This window comes from Nematolebias whitei, chromosome 19 (assembly GCF_014905685.2).
Source record: "Nematolebias whitei isolate Nwh7 chromosome 19, NemWhi1, whole genome shotgun sequence".
In the NCBI taxonomy this organism is placed as follows: Eukaryota; Metazoa; Chordata; class Actinopteri; order Cyprinodontiformes; family Rivulidae; genus Nematolebias; species Nematolebias whitei.
This window is the reverse complement of record NC_056516.1, coordinates 25,873,446-25,883,641: the sequence shown is the minus strand read 5'-3', so window position 1 is coordinate 25,883,641 and position 10,196 is coordinate 25,873,446.

Here is a 10,196-nt window from a genome sequence, read left to right as displayed (position 1 = left end):
TTTGTGCAGGTTCATGTGCACACAGCTCTGACAAATGAGCCAAGTTCAGTTAAATGGCTTGTGATTAGGACACATTGGCTTCTAATTGCCTCTCATTACCATTTGAAAGTGAGTGGCGGCTGGAATCAAAGGCTATGGTGGCAGTGCAGAAGTGCGTGTGTGAGTGTGTGTATGGGCGGATCAGCATGCCTGAATTGCAGAGGTCCAAACGTACAATGCAGAATCACAGCTAGGATTTTTCCATCAAGCATGCCCGCAGCTTGAGGAGATCTGAAAAGTACTGAACCTGCTGCTCTTATGAATGTAATCAGAATATTTGCTGATCCAACCTGAAACCCAATGAAACTCCTAACTGTTGGCCAGCTAAAAACAATTCCCTCTAAAGCCTTTTTCCCTTGTACAAATAAAAACTTTTTGGACACATCTTTACATTCAGCATCTGTCTAATCCTTCCCTCCCCTGCCAAACTCTACAAAGCCTGCCTTAAGAAAAGTTTCCAAACTTTTTTTATATTAGCATCTCTACTCTAATCATGAACTCACGACCCAAGACTTCCAGCCATGATCTGCAGATCAAATGCTTGTTGCATCCTCAACCATGAAATGACTATACAATCTATCAGAACTCAAATTAACTATGGTTCTAGATGCAGATAACTCCAGTCTCAGACTTAAATCTGTCTAAAATCCTTCATGACACAATAACATGTGAGCACATTTTGATGAACTCCATAGCTGGTATGTTTCAGTGGCATTCCAAGAGATTTAGCACTGTTAACACTGACCTTTATATATTTTATCATCTTCTTCTGTAGATATAATAAAAGCCTTTTAGATAACTGCACATAAGTCTGTCTGCACTGGCTGAATACTGACAATCTCTCTCTTCTCAAAAGGAGAAATCTAGACAAAAGTTTATTTATATTCAACTATATTAGACGACTTTGCTGCTTTACTGGATCCAAAACATAAAAAATAGATTAAATGGCTGGCTCATATAGTTTTAATCTGCATATTTTACCATCATTTGATTCTAATGCTATTTTATGTACTTGTAATGTAATCATGATCTAGTATATTACATAAGGCTCTATGTTGTAAAGAATTGCATTGTGTTGATGTAGGCATATCCAGGTTTTGAATATTGTATTGCTGATTAAAAACACTTCAATCAAGACTGACAGAAACAACAAATGAATGCAGATGAAATCACCACCAACTTCCCACGATGCCACAGAAATGTAAAACAATGCAGAACTGATATATTTACATAAAATGTTTACAAGGTAGAGCTAAAGCAATAATCATGCTCACTGCCTTACAAGTGTGTACTTACAACAAAGAGCTAAAACTAAGCTAATAAGTCAAAGAATGTATGAATAAAGTAAGAATAATCAATCAATCCGATGACTATTAAACCAGTTTTGCCATTTTTTTAAATAATCTGTCATGTCTGAGCAAACTAAGCCAATAAAAAATCAGGCACACTTGTATAATCATGTTGTTGTTTTATTTTCTTTGAAAAAAACTGTAATATGCAGACATTCAACTTATATATATGGGACAAAAACAAGAAACAAAACCACAAAAAACAATTAAAAAAAAATGGTAGCTGCCATTAAAAAGCTCAAATTGTTCCACCTCTATTTTTGACCAAATGTCACAACAACAAAAAGGATGCCCAATAATTTTAAAAAATGACAGCAATCAAGGAGGCTATATTAAGTGAGCCAAACGGACTTCATAAGGTACTTGAAATTGAGTAATATTTTTCAATACATGTTGTAAGGAAGTGAATCACACATCAGGAACAAAGACAGATATTTTTATTTTGAGTCATCTGTGAGCAATAACTGTTAAAGGATCATTAACTAAAAAAAATAACTAAAAAATGGCTACAGCAGAAAGTTACCCTTTACAAGAATTAGACTTGTAATATTTTATAGATCAAAACAAGTTTTTATGACACTATATGAACTCGGTCAGGTTAATTTTGGTTTCGCATCATCATTATGAAAGTGCACCAAACAATCTGTCTACTTGAATGAGCTTCTATTTACCTTAACTTGTAAATTTCAGTTCAGTAAAGTTAAAGTATTGTTTATTTATAGATCTCATGATACAACCACAACTGTACGTGATATAAAATATAAAATCTATAAGCTGATTTTAAGCCAAGAGCAAAATCTCATCCACTTCAAAGTCCACACATTCAAATATCTGACATTATCTAATATTTTATTTTTCACTTTTTGTGCACCTAATTTTTTTATAATACATAAATAAATAAATAAATAAAAAATATAGTTCAATTATACAAATTAAACAGCTTTAAATAATTGAATAATATTTAGCTGGGTGAAAGTTTGATTTAGAAACCTTACATTGACAGTGAACTATAGCTATACATTGCATATTTATTATTTACGATTTGGCTTTTCAGGTTCTGGTCCACTAAATAACAGCAGCAGAGACTCGAGACCCCACCTGTTGCTGGTTGAAGTGGACAAAAAATAATAATCAGCCAATAAACAAAAAATTAAAGAATGGCAAAAACAGCAAAAACTATTTAAATATTCTATAAATTTAAGGCAGCTGTTTGTTTTTAGATTTTAAACAACTATGAAAATTTTACATAAAGCCGATTATCACTAAATTTAATGAAATTTCTAGAACTCATCTGAAGACCTCTAACTTTTTGTTTCACACAGTGGAGTTTTTGAGCCCATCTTTAGGAACCACTACAATCCAAAACATTAAATTAAATTTAAAAAAGATAACATTATTTTTTTATTTTATTGTTCATGGTTACCATTATGATGCATTCAGATTTAACCAGGCCACCTATAAACTAATTTTTGATTATGTTAATATTTTAAACACAGAGACACAATTAAATTTCTATCCTTATTAGGACATATTGACAGAATTCATTTCTGCAGCCTGGTCCTTGTAAACAAGTTGTCCTTGTAAGGTAGACGACCAAAAAAGGTCCTCAAAACAAACAAATACAAGTACACACACACACACACACAAATCTGAAACTTTGAACCAAAAAGCACCTAAATAATTAAGATTAGGAATTTTATACCCATTTCTAAACATATTTTCAAACAATACTTTGATAACATCTGAACTATTTAAGAAATCTGCTCTTGTTGACACAAGAAATATTAAATTTAGTGAGAAACTTCCTTTAAACCTTCAGAATACTGATACTGTTTGGTGTCATACTGGAAGGAAATCCGCACAAATGCATCATGTTAACAGTTCATAGCAGATAACTCATATAAAGTATAATGGCTGCAATAACGGCAACTAGTGAAAGCCCTCTTCAGGATGACCTAAATCAGGGGGTCTGCAACCTGTGGCTCTGGAGCCACATGCAGCTCTTTGGTTTCTCTGCAGCGGCTCTTTCAAGGTTTGACCAAAACAGACAAACCCCTGCCAATTTAACAGTTTCATGTCATTTATTTTGCAAATTTGCAAAAACTAGTACTAATACAAGGAGTTTAACATACTTTATGCTTTTTTTCTTTGACCTCCTTGGACCTGGAATCCACATATGCAAGAGTTCAGGTCTTAGGAGGATAAAGTAAGATACTTAATTTTTCCACAATAAACAAAACACTAGACCTACATAGTTCATTGTTTAAATTGACATCCTTCCATCTATCCAGCCATTATCTTTTACCCGCTTCTTCCTTTTCGGGTCACGGCGGTCACTAGTGCCCACATTCAGCTGTGCGACAGGGCTTAATTTGAGCTGCATCCTGCTGGAACAGGATCTGGGAACTCTCTTATTTTGACAGGGTGCGTTCCGGTAACTCTCGATCTTAAAATTATGAGCAAATTTGACGGCCTTGAACGAAAAAAACTTACATTGGATATGCAAACTGAAATTTGTGCCACCATTGTTTAATTTTTTTTGGTTAAAAAAACTATAAAAATGCATCTTTCTTTACAATAATCCTGTCTTTTTCTTTGTCTTAAAATGAATGAATGTTTAAAGTCATTAGATATTTTTAGTTTTGTTACTCAAAGGGGCAAACATGGCTCTTTGGATCATAAAGGTTGCAAACCCCTGACCTACATGAACAATATTGAAAATGGAAGCATGTTTTTAAAAAGTGCACTGCATGCGGCTACTTTTGTTCATCTCATTCTGTTATTAAGTGTGAAACAGCCTTTAGGCTGCACTTGCAGCAGGCTGCCCTGCTCCGAGGTGTAAACAGAGTAAAAATAGCCTCAGCTATCACAGGCTTCCCTACAGTCAGGTTATATAATGCTCCAAGCTCAGATGAATGACATCACGGGTAGTCCTGCCATCATAAACCGTATGTCCTCTACAACCAGCTGGTAATGTAAAAAAAAAAAAAACACTGGAGTAACATGTCCAATTACAGTGTGGGAGTAAAGCTGCCATTTAAACACATTAAAGTGTTCCTGCAAATAACTTGACTGTGAAGAGTTTTCTATTTTTCGTGTTGCAGGAAAACACTTCCGCGATGGTGAAACGCAGAAAATAAGAGCAAAAAAAAAAAACAGCATTTGACATTTAACATCAGCAGGCAAAGAGTTTCAGTTCAGACATTTGCGACGAGAAGCAGCGAGTAGTTCGCTCGTGTTTTGCGGGGAAAGGCTCCGAGTGGCGCAGTTAGTGGAAGCAGCGGCGCCGCGGCGCCAGCGCGGCCGGCGGGGCGCGCTCCTCGCTCGGTCAGGCTCCAGCCGGGGCTCCGCTCTCTCTCTCTCTCTCCCCTCCGAGCGTCGCGAAATGACACTGCGTGCCCACCTAGACCCCCTCCGCAACGTGTCAGCCCGGCACTTTTTGGCCACTTAAATAGGTCAAACATTCCCCCCAAGGCTTTTTAGTAAAACCAGAGCTTCAGCGCCACCCAGTTCAGTTCTTCCAGCCATGTTTTTTTTTTCGTGCCAAGCTCTGAATAAAATTAAAAAAAGAGCGAGGTGGAAGCAGTGACAGGCTGGTTAGGGAGTAGTTTAGCGGGACTTACTGTTGGGTGAAACGGGCTGCTGAGTTTGTGTGCCTCCTTGTTGCCAGGGCTCCCCGGCTCTGCTCCGGTGTTGCGCTGCTGTCGGTGGAAAGCGTCTCCCCCTCCTAATGATGTCTGCAGCGCGCAGCTAATACCTTCTCTGCCCCACCTTCACACACACACACACACACATACACCCATACGCACACACGCACATTGAGGGAGAGGTTCAGAACACAGAGCACTCTGAGAGCTACTCGTGAAAAAATATGACAAAAAGAGAAGTTCACTGACAGCGCCAGGGCGTGGGAATCTGGAAACAACTCGGGACTCGAGCTGATGCGTTCAGCGTCACGTTTTGGAGGGGGACACCTTTGATTCTAACACTCCTTGGGGGACTTTTTTATTTTATTTTTTATGGTCACACAATCACACAGCTCTGTTTTCACAAAACAGCATGAGTTTAAAATCTTCAACAAATAAATAAATAAAAATAAAGGCACAGCATTTCTTGAATGATTGCATGTCTTCCAACTCTGTTAAACTTGAGATGGCCTATTTGGTCAACATTGCAATATTGCAAACTCATAATATCTGTTAGAGCTCAAACTATGTGTTAAGAATTTCAGCACAATATCTGCAAAACTGACTGATTTGTAGACTTTTTTATATATTGCTCATTAATTAGCTGCAGAAGTCATCTTGGGATAAATCCAGTGGTGTAGTCCACATTTTTGTAGTGGGTATACTGTGTACTAAAGTACACTGGTTAGTACAATGTAATTGTAAATTTATTTTGATTTTTAAGCATATTGGACATTACCAAATTTCTCCAATGCTTATGAACAACAAACTTTGTACAACAGTTGACTTTGTATTAAAAACATGTTATAGAATTTATGAAACAGTATCAAAGCAAAGCGCTACGTACCAATAGATTGTTACAGAAGTGTTTAACTTCCGTTTAACGTATCAATGACACGTGCCTAATGATATGTCATGAATCATTGGGCACTTTTAAGTGGGTATACTGAAAATCTTTGGCTTTTCTAGTGGGTATACTCCGTATACCCAAGTATCACATAGACTACACCACTGGATAACTCCAAAAGTTTATCAGATGTAAATGTATAACCAGTAATTCTTTTCTGGGAGTTTCAATAAAATGAGTCCACTGAGTCATGAAAAATTTTGCTAACAGGTAAACTGCCAAAACGTTTTTGTGCAATCTGTAGTTTGCTGTAGGGTGTATTACCACACCTGCTTTTTCCAACATACCTGTAAATTTGGTTGAGTTATAGACATTTTGGTGTTTTCGAAGTTCATTTGGCTGTGGCGGCCATCTTGAACTGGGTTGACTCAAAGTTAATCAGTGTATGTACAATGATCTTATCTTATATTGATCTTATATTGTGTCTGAAATGAGTAATTACTTTCTGACAGTGTCATTAAAACCCACCTGGTGATTAGTGAGACATTTTGCTAACAGACAAAATAAGAGTGTACTCCATTAGGAAGTTTCAAAGTTAAAAACAGGGCTCGTGCATTCAGTTTGTTTTTAGAGCACAATTCGGGGGTCAGTCTCAGCTACTACCACACCAAACTTCAGCTCAGTATCTGTAAAACTGACTGACTTATAGACATTTTGTGTTTGCTAAGTTAGTTAATCTTGGGCAGCCATATTGAATTGGATTGATTTCAAAGGGTAATCAGTTGTAGACATCCATCCATTGATTACTTTGAGTTTCATTAAAATGGACCCAATGGATCATAAGATATTTTGCTAATATGGCAGACAAACACACATGGGCCTTTCATCTTCACTGGCAGGCCTGATATAATGCATGAAAACCCAGATAAAATACTTTATAGTGTGATTCTGTCCAGATTTCCAAGCGCTTTGGCCTCTTCCCTGGAGAGCAGAATGCAACTTGACACTGCTCATGAGCCGCAGGGCGCACGAGGCCGCAGGGTGACAATCAGGGATGTGTCCAACTCCCTGCCAGTCACTCAATAAGTGTCCTATTGTCTGCTGCTCCATTGTGCCCTTGTCACATGTGGGATAAACAAAGAGACAGAGGTAGGCTGCCCTGTGGGCCAGAGGTCTAGCATTACACAGATGGCCTGGATGCATAGAGATGAAGAGCAGCTCTCAGGGCTGAATGGATGGAGATATTTGAACAAAAACCTGTCATTTTGCATCTGTACATTATGTCTATACATTGTTAAACCTTTGACGCAACAGCTCAAACCATGTGAAGTTGGGATTTGTAGAAAGGTTATGAACAGTTAATATTTTACCTGGTGTAGATAGCTCTCTGAATAACCTCAATGTGGACAGTTTGATTCTGATAGGACTGACTAGCTAAAGGCTAGTCTGAGCTAAGATTGAGGAAGATTGTTGCTCTTTTAAAATAACTCCAGTTCAATTCAGTTCAATCCAACTACAATTTTTTAAAAACATTTAAATTGCAATCAATTTGGCTTTACGTTATTATTATAGAAATTTCTATGGATATTTACAAGAAACTAAAGCAGCAACCTGGTGCACTTCCTACAAGAACATCCTAATATGTTTTCTTGAGTTTTAAGATAGCTGCAACCAACTTTGCTCTTGGCTCCACTTGGACTAGCCATTAGCTCATTAGTCTAGTCAGAATTAGGCCTTATCCATAAATAAATTCTCCAAAAGTATCAGTTTTTCTTGTAATTTCTAAAAATATTTTTGTAAACACTGCACCATTTTTATAATTGTCTTTGTCCAAATGAAAACACCAAAAACATCACAAAGCATTGTAGTAACTATGCCACGCCTGTGTATGGTGCTGTAATACCGCCATGAACATACACTAAAAAAGGAAACAAGAAATGGAGTGTATGATAATCGTCATTGTTGTCGTCAAACTTTTTTTTAGTTTACACAAAAACACAAGAGCAGTTTCAAGATTTTTTTCACTACTGAACCTGGGTTTTTTTTACATTACATAATTTCTATGTGTACACAAGGCCAGAATTACTAAATGAGGCTGTTCAAGAGCTATCTGCAACAGGTAAGCTGTTATTTATTCAGATCCTTTCCACACTACTCAAATTCACATGCTCTGAACTATCCCTTTAATGCCCTTGCAGTCAGAGGTGTCATAGTGAGGATAACTATCAGTGTAGATGCCGTGCATACCTGCCAAAGTTAATGTGTGACAGAAAGTACCGGATTGTGGGAGAACAGTTGTAAATTACAGACAGGCTCTTGCAGTCAGATTGACAAATCGGATCACAACTCAAGAGGGAAAAAAAACTAATCCGGTTGCATGTTTCTGAGGAAATCACCTCTTGATCCCGATTAATCATGCGATAAATACATTTTCTCAGTGCGAAGTGATCTCTCAGAACAACTGGGGAGTGTGCACGAGCATGTTCCTGCACTAGTCATGCTCTCTTATTCCACTCTACGTGTACTTACAAGTACAGAGGGTTGACGTTAAACCAAAGCCCTACAAAACGCACAGCCTGCTAAATACTGGACTTTTCACCAGACTCCTTTAAACCACACAAGGACATGTAGTAGGCCCCTGTGTGCTCAAAGAGGAGGAGCAGCTTTTTCTCTTTTTTCCAGTGTTGGGTTACTCCCTAGAGATGTATCTGTGTTCTTTGTTGGAGGTGTGAACTGTATACACTCTGGAACAATAAAGTACGGCAGGTGTGGTGCGTATGAGGAATCAAAACAAGCTGGCCTGATGTGTGTATGATAAATGACTCATATACTGAAATGTCCCTGTGCATGTCTTCTGACCTCTTAGGCCCTATATGTCCAACTTAAGGTCCGCGGGCCAAATATGGCCTTTGTGAGCATCTTATCTGGCCCTCCAGGATGATATTTTGAATGTAAATTTGTTTTATTGCTTCTCATTTTGCTTAAAAAAACTGAGCATACTTCATTTAGTGCAGGTTTCTTGTGACAGCTACTTTTGAAGAGAGATAAAAGTTGGCTTTTTTTTGTTATCGTTGATTTTGACATTAAAGGGCAACCAAGAATGTCAAATGGGACCAATTGAACTCCTGTTGATGAGCCTGTTAACAGGAAAATGTGTCAGATTTCTTACTCGAGTTAATGAATTGACTGAAATTGGCCCTTGGCGTGGGTGGACCGTTTTTAATTTTGGACCCCTTATGTAACTGAGTTTGACACCCATGTCTTAGGTTATTCTGTTTGGGGACGTACGAGACGTCCACTGAAAGGGTGCACAAACAAATTGATTTAAGACTCTACCTGTGGTTTAACACTTGTAAGAGGCTTTTAGTATGTTTTTAAAAATCATTTTCAGTCTTTAGAAGAAGCTCTCTGGAAATACAAAAGAAGATTTTATTTTTTAATTATAAATTTTGGAAAGTAACAGTAAAAAAAAAAAACCAAGCCGTTAATGGTTCAGGCTCCTTCAGAAACTGCATTTAGTTTATATTGTCAATGTTCGGAGACGTGATAGAAACAAAAAAGGAGTCCACACCTTCAAAAAGTTTTTCAACTCTTCAAAGTTTCTGCAAATGTTTTCTTAATAGAAGAGGAGCACATTTGTTGTGTTCTGAAAACAGCCATCACGTCTTCAGAGTCTGGTTTCACGTCTGCTCGCTGCGCCCCCTGATGTTCAAATGTGGAAGATTTTACAATCTTGGAGTTATTTCTCTCCTCACAGTGCACAAGAGATATAATCCATGTTGAACCTTAAAGCTGAAAAACTCAGTTTAAGTGTCTGCAGAGAATTATAATCTGCATGTAACATACACACGTTTTGTTGTTTTATTAGCAGCTTTCTAACAAAGAAATGACACCAGCTCAAAGTCACTTCTTTGAGCGTAATCCTACAGCGATTCCCTGCTACCTGTTCTCACACACACCTTATTCATTCTACGAGGAGGGAGAAGGAGAACGAGGAGGATTATCGTGCAAGGAGAGTTTTTTTTTTTATCTTAACAGCAGCCAGCTGAACGAAAGCATCCTGCACAGACAGGTTTCAGAAAGTAATCTTGGATGTTTTATATGTTCAAACGTATTTGTTCAGCATTCACTCTATTGTTTCTCTACATTTCATTAGTATTATTTTTATCAAAATTGTTGCATTCTAATTACTTCTGCACACTTTGTACTATTTTAGTCGCGTGAATAAATAAATGGTCAGCTTAAGGAGATGGGTGAGATGAATTTTGGTTTGTA